This window comes from Notolabrus celidotus, chromosome 18 (assembly GCF_009762535.1).
Source record: "Notolabrus celidotus isolate fNotCel1 chromosome 18, fNotCel1.pri, whole genome shotgun sequence".
NCBI classification, from domain to species: domain Eukaryota; kingdom Metazoa; phylum Chordata; class Actinopteri; order Labriformes; family Labridae; genus Notolabrus; species Notolabrus celidotus.
The window spans coordinates 30,969,534-30,977,284 of NC_048289.1; the positions used below are offsets into that span (position 1 = coordinate 30,969,534).

Sequence of the window (7,751 nt, forward strand, 5' to 3'; positions counted from 1 at the left end):
ACCAGAAAAGCACTATATAAGTTGTATCAATTATTATTATTTGTATTATTAATATTATAAAGATTGATGCTTTTATTTTAAAAAGCCCCAAAAAAGCTTATTTTAGTTATTGTTAATTTTACTTGAAGATATCTTTCTGGAATTGATGTTTTTTGTTTCCTCTTAACTTAACTTTTTTTTTTTTTTTATTATTTCTTCTTCTTCTTCTTCTTCTTCTTCTTCTTCTTCTTCTTCTTCTTCTTCTTCTTCTTCTTCTTCTTCTTATTATTATTATTATTATTATTATTATTATTAATATTTGTATTGAGTTCTAAGAAAAGCGATATTAAAGTCGTATCAATTCATATTTTTATTATTATTATTATTATTATTATTATTATTATAATAAAGAATATCGATGCTTTTATTTTGAAAAGTTTTACACCGGAAGTACGCAGTACCCTAACGGTAAAAATAGCAATTAAATAACGTTAATCAGTAACTTTATGTTGTTAAATCACCTGTTTGATAGAGGAACAAGGTTTGTGTATATTTAGTTTGTCATGTAAATTAATATAAAGTGACTTTATGACGTATTTTTGTAGTTCTGTTAAGTTTTATGAGAAAGTGTTTAAGCTAGCAAAGATGCTACAACCATAATGTTGGTGTTTAAAGCTAAAAGCTAATATTTACATCAGATTAACTCAGGCATAAGATGATTATCAGAGTGTATTTTATCTGTAATTTAAGGGCTGAAGTGTGCAAATACAATATTATGAAGCTAAAGGATGTTATTTCATGTTATTTCAGTGTAAAAGGAGCAACTTTAAAGCTAATTATAATTAGCTATAGCTCTCAATGTTGAGGTTGTTTTTTTGTAAATTCAAAAGCAGTGAAAGCAGCTTAGTTCATGATTTCAAGGTTTTAAATACATAATTGTATGGATGTAATTGAACACATGTAATTATAAAGGACTAAATGGATCTTGAATGTGTGCAAAGGTATTCATATTTTTCTTCATTGATTTCTTCCAGCTCTTCCCAGATGTTAAAAGGAACTACTTCCTACAAAACTTTGTGAACCATCAGATGGAGAGTCAAGTCGTCATCAACTGGGGATGCTACACTCCTCCCTGTGGATTGATTTGAGTGACAGGTAAGATCACGTTGTCCTTAGTGTTGCCTTTACTTTTCAGAGTTAATAACCATGGTAGTGACTACAGAGAGCCACAAGCCGATGAGAGGCTGGCGTTGGGCCTAGTTAGTGTCGGACGCGGTCAAAGCAAAAATCACTATTGCACAAAAAGTAAGTTTAACCTTTTATTAACTAAAAGTGCACCAACAGAAAATATCCAAAATAAACGATCATAAACGTAAACTAAGCGGTCAACAAAAAGTCCAGAGAGCCAGCTCACCCCCTCTCTATACCTGCAAACAAAAGAAAACAGGTGGCCTGAATGAACTCAATATCCCTCAAGGCTCCAACAACCATTGTCAAGAGGTTTTGTCCAATCAGACTCAAGTATTTCACACAACCACATCTTAAGAAAGACAGTCAGGTAATCATGTTTTCTAGCTTTATACTTGTGTCTTCCCCATTAAAGCAGAAGAAAGAGTCCTCGTGCATGAACACCGACCTGGTGATAACCCTGACTCTGACTCTTAGACATGCTTTGACCCTCTTAAGGATCAATTTTAGAGCTTCATCTGAGCTTGTTGCAGAAAAACCAGCCGCCTGCTGCTCTCACACTGATCCTTTCAAAGCTGCTGAACCAAACTCGAGACTGGAATAAGCTCCCAGCTCCCTGCAGCAGCTCTCAGGTGTTAATTTGCTCTGGGTGGGCATGCCTCAGCAAGTTACCTGCTTCACATTATTCATTCCTTTTATTGTTACACAGCCCTACAAATGAGTGTGAAAATAACAATTAGCAGGATATTAAGTGTGAATTGGTGAGCGTTAAAGGGCATGGGAAGCTGATTGTGGTTATTTCCCAGTGGTTCACTAAGCTAAGCTAACTTCCTGCTTCTTACAGATACAGAAAATAATGCACAGACATTCAAGTGGCATCTCAGAAACTATATACTACCTGCATATAAGTTTGATATTAGTAGCTTCACGACCTCTGATAGATAAGCTGTTTATGTTGTTAGCTGTATTTGTTTGTATTTGTCTGCAGACTCTGCAGAAGTCATGAGATGTTGGAGTGGATGTGGATGCAACTCTAGAACCACTGATTAATAACTTATATGTTTATTCTGACATGACTCTTATAGTTTGGACAAACTTGCAGACATAGAAAGTGCTTGTTTTTAACATTTTCATATGTAAAGTGTTGTTTTTCACATCGACAGAGCTTTGGATCTCTGTTGGGTCCCTTCTGTCAAACATTAGAAACTTTCAGCTTTTCAAACTCCATTATTCCCAGTGAGCACTAACAAGGAGTTCAGTGTCATTATGAGGTTGAATACAGGTTTTTATTAATCCCCCCAAAAAACCCCACTCCCTACGGGTGCAGCTATATAGTTTACCAATGGTTTAATGTGTACCTCAGTTTTTTGGACACAGTTTTCGTTTCAGTTCTGAAGACCTGAGCCTTCATAATGGTTTACTTTTTGATGTTTCATTCTCAGGCAAAAATTTAGCAGGAACAGAAAAAGTTTATGGAGAAAGAAAGCCATTTTTTTATTCTTAAACTATTTCTTTATTTATCTTTTCCTTTCATACATATCCCTGGTGTATTATATGATACAAAATAAATAAATAAACATATATATATTATGCTACATATATGCATATACTGAATGCAGATGCTCTCTAATGTGATACATAGTCTATGTTACTGTAACAGGCTTCTTTTTGTGGCTAAATTTAAAGTTTCAAATGTTTCTATGATCATTTTATTTTAGCTGAGGATCTAAACTGCTCAATAAAAACATTGTAATGTCGTTATTACAGAAAGGAAGTTTCTTTTCAGCCTATTTTAAGCTAAAACTCTAAACACGACCTGGTTAGCTTTGTTAAAGGGGACATATCACGTTTTTTTCATCAACATATATTGGTCTAAGAGGTCCCAAAAACATGTCTTTAAAGTTTATGCTCAAAAAAACACTTTGAAATCAGATTTTGGCCTGCCTGAAAAACCCTCTTCTTCATTCCTCATCAGAACACTCTGTTTTCTCTCTGACCACGCCCCCTCAGGAAGTGGGTGTGGCCTCGGCTGTCCAGCACGTTGATCTAATGTTTACATGTTGGCTGAATATACACGGCTGCTCAGAGATCACGTTACTTCAACCCTCTGAATCTGATCCTGACGGAGAGGCGCCTGCAGCAGGACCTTTCTGAACGATTGGTCATAGATTTAGTGTTTCTTGTTGTTTTATTTATCAGTATGTAGACGTGTGTCTTGGTACACAGCTACGAACATGTAGCTATGTGGCTATGCTAACTAGCGCTAGCACTTATCCATGATAAATAAAAATCATCCACTAGATCTTCAAATCTGCAGACGTGGGGAGTAAAACAGACCTCTACCAGAAAGGCAGCAGGACCTTTCTGAAGCATTGGTCACAGATTTAGTGTTTCTTGTTGTTTTATTTGTCAGTATGTCGACGTGTGTCTTGGTACACAGCTACAGCTACAGCTACAGCTATGAACATGTAGCTATGTGGCTATGCTAATTAGCGCTAGCACTTATCCATGACAAATAAAAATCATCCACTAGATCTTCAAATCTGCAGACGTGGGGAGTCAAACCGACCTTTGTGTTTATTAAGACAGCCTACAACTAGCATGCCTCCCTCCTAAGCTCCTTGTTAGCACACACGTGTGCAGGTAATGAAAAACGGGGGAGGGATTCAGTATCATTTTATACAGTCTATGGGCTGAACAAGCTCCGAGCTCTGACTCCGTGACAGACCGGATATTGTTGTTACGTAACAAAAACACGGAAGTCTGAAACGGCTGGTTTCACACACATTTACAGAAAGGTGGAGAAATCAGAACAGGGGCAGAATGGATTTTTTTCATTCTCGGGGGGTTTGTAGACAGGGACACATATTTCAGGTAAAGAACCATTAAAAAGTCAATTCTGCATGATATGTCACCTTTAAGTAAGTTAGCATGGTGATTTAGCAAGGTTACAACAGAGCTAGCTTTGTTACACTTTCTAATATTGCTTCTTTATTCACCTTTCAACCTTTTATTCAGACTTTTTTTAAAGCATTTTCGCTGCATGTAAGCTAATGGATAATGCTAACAGTACTAATTAGTAGGGGTGCAACGATACACAAAATCCACGGTTCGGTTTGGTTCGATACGTTTTCAATACAGAAAAAGAGAAATTTCCACGCCTTTTTTTACTTGTAGTTTATTGATATTACCAACATTTGTTTCAGCTCAAAAGCAGTTTTTAAATTAAATGAAATGTATCAGGGGCAGCTACACCTGACACATGTACATGGGGAGGTTGCGTGTGTTTGTGTGTGTGTGTGTCTGTCTGTCTGTCTGTCTGTCTGTCTGCGTGCACATCTGCCTTGCGCGATAGAGAGCAGAGGAGAATTGTGAACGCGCAGAAATGACATCCCATCATGTAAATAAGATAAATAACATAAGGATATTTAGTCTGTTAAATAAAAGAACAAGGTATAGACCTGATCTATGAGAGAGGGAACCTTAAATCACTTCTGCTTTGACTTCCAAGGGGGGGCGGGACCCGGCGGGTGCGCCCCCGATATAACGGCATGGAAAACACTGTTTGGTATCAGGCTGAAGTCTTACACAGCATGCAGTATAAGACCACAAGTAATGCATAAACGAACTTTAAAACCACATCACCCAGTCTAGCATCAATACAGGACCACGGAACAACTCTGCTCTGCAAACAAAGCGGACACTCGTGCTTCCCTCTCGTTCGGGCGCGCGCTCACACACATACGTGAACATATGAACCCAGCAGACCATCGCGTGGTGAAATATATATTTCCATATGAAGCACAGTTAAAAGAAACGTGACCAGCTTGGACTGAATGAATGTGGGAGGAGCGCGCAGTTCAGTGGACCTGCGCTCGACAATGCATCCCGGAGGAGTCAACGCAGATCCGCTGAACTTTCAGCACAGAGCGCCTCGTCAGAACCGTGACCACTGTATCGAACGGTTCGAAACAGATACACGTATTGTTGCACCCCTACTAATTAGTGCTTTCAAAGCTTAATGCAGTGACTCTGCTGACCATGATATTTAAATTTAGCGCCTAATGATTGGGAGGGGATTCCTTATCCCAGCGTGTGGACTACAGGCTCACACACACACACCAATTCAGAGAGAAATATAATGCATGGAAGCTAGTAATAGGAAAAACCAGCAGGTATTGAACCATGGAGGCTGTATTGAAGCGTTCATTATCATATGGAGAATTGAAGCATCTTTATTGGGTCTGCTCTGTTGCAACTTCTAAACCTTAGGATAGAGATCTTTGGATAAAACGGCATCAAATCAAAGCTAAGCTAAAGCTGTTATCCACTCCACGGCGGCTCTACGGCTGCACAAAGATTTTACATCACATGTTACGGGAACTTCATCACGATGCTGACACTGATTAAACACAGAGACGTCCAACAACTCACCACAACTGTTTACATCTCACTCTGGACTCCACGGTTTGAGACATATTACGTGTATACTTGTTCAACATTCAGGACCACACTTGTGTCTAAACTAGCTTTTGTTTCTGCTGCAGCGTTAAAGCTGGGGTTGGTAATCAGATTAAGATCCACTTTTTGTTATACTGGTTAAAATGATCTTTATGTCCTGATGGTAATCAATACATAATGTGTTCCTAAAAAAGAGTGAAAAAAAAGCTGCTATCTACAGCCAGAGTAAACCTTGGAAAACACCAACCAATCACCGTTTTTTGGCTCCCCAAATTTTAAACCAATCAAATCCTGTCCAGCCGTTCTGCCCTCCTCCTGCAGAGCGTACATTTCCCCGGCGTGTACTCCTCCGAGTCCCCGTCTCCTGCCTCTACTTCCCCTGACTCTATTTACTGCCCCTCTCGCTCGTCCTCGGGCCTGTCCCCTCTGACCTGATGAGGTGCTTTACTCAGGACTGTAGTCCGGATCAGAGTCTAAAAAGCTCTCACCATGGGGGCTCTGACAAGCAGAAGAATGAATGACATTCAGTAAGTCCTACAGAAATGTAGATGTACTGTCCGTCCGTCCGGACGCTGTAGGGATGACGAGCTGATTGGTGAACACGTTTAGTTTTAATAACCGGTCACTGTCGGCCGTTACCACGCCAACCAACAAAGCAACAATCAATGTTTGAATGAATGAAGAACTTCTCCTCTTGTCTCTCCTCTCTCCCACTCACACACTCTACACCTCTCCTGATGCCTTCACTGACCGTCAACACTGTAGGAATTAAGAACATCTACACTGAACAGGTTTAACAAACAGTAGAGCTGTTACAGTGTTATATATGTGTTATAACTTTTCTCCTGATATCGTGTCACCGGTACAACTGGATAATGCTAGCATGATAGTTGTGAGTGCTAACAGCAGCCATGTTTGTTTGTGTTTTTAACTTTCACTATGAGAATGTTTTGGTGAGGACCGGTTTTGAATCAGTCACCATCATATGGTCGCAAGTCAGCGGCGCTCATGCATGTGAGCGGGGGGGCGTCGCTTTGGAGGAGCTCCGAGGGAGGGGGGGAGGGGTTAGACGGAGTCATGAGGAAAAGCTACATTCAAATTCATGCTGGTTTTCCGAGACTACCAACCCCAGCTTTAAATCACATGAAACTAACAAACTGCTCTCTCACATTAGAGACCAGCTGACGTGAAGTTTGATGGTTAGAATGAACTCTTCATGAGAAACCAAAGTGAATGCATCACCTACTTTCTCCTGAGGGCGCTAATCAGAAACATGAAAATGTGCAAAAGATCATCACATCTAAAGATCTGGAACACAAATAAGCCAAAACAAGTCTTCATCAAGCCGTCATGATGTAACAAGAGAATTCCTGTTGGAGCAGATGGAAATGTACTAGCGAACATCTGTGTGTGTGTGTTGCTGTGTGTGTGTGTGTGTCTGTGTGTTTGTGCACACCATCAGCCTAATCTGCGGTTTGTTTAGCCAGAGCTGAGGCTGTGTCGGCGCTGCAGCGGAGGGGCTGTTTAAAGAGCGGCGTCCTCACTCCTGCCGCTTCAACAGCAAGCTTTCATTTAAGGCTCCATCCAGTTGCGTTTCATGAAAAATAAACACCGGCCTTAGCAGCTGCGGTTTCTGTGCCTGGGAGCGCGCTGAGCAGACGGAGTACGATTTCTTTGCTCGATTGGCTGCGCTCAGCAAAGGCGGATTGTCTTTTGGGCATTCAGCATCTTTACACAACAGAAACAGCAGACAGTGGAAATTAAAACTCGGGTTTCTCCTCCTCTGCTGCTCTCAGAGAGGATATCATGCCAGGGCGGTTAAAGGAGACTGCAGTGAGCTGAGTGACACTTTTTTTTAAAGGATTGAAGTGTGAACAAACATTGGCTCTCACAAACATCCTCCAGAGAGGCTTTTTTAAGGGTTCGTATGGGGGCTTGAAATCCTTGAAAATGCTTTTTAATGTTGTGTTTTCAAGGTTTGAAAAAAGCTTGAATTTTGGGTCTAAGTGCTTGAAATTGTAACCATATATATTTCACAATTAACAGCAATCTGACTCAACAGATCGATTAAAGCTGGGGTTGGTGTTCAGATTAAGATCCACTTTTTGTTTTACTGGTTAAAA

At 40.0% G+C, this 7,751-nt stretch overlaps 1 protein-coding gene across 2 annotated transcripts in view; it reads left to right on the forward strand.

Annotated features, from left to right (window-relative positions):
• The first annotated feature begins 415 nt into the window (after positions 1-415).
• Positions 416-7,751, forward strand: part of LOC117829723 (BTB/POZ domain-containing protein 17) — a 48,030-nt gene continuing 40,694 nt past the window's right edge. For both annotated transcript variants that reach the window (XM_034707359.1, XM_034707364.1), the window contains exons 1-2: positions 416-520; positions 1,014-1,134. The gene's annotated coding sequence lies outside the window, so the exon portion shown is untranslated. The remainder of the gene's footprint in view (positions 521-1,013; positions 1,135-7,751) is intronic.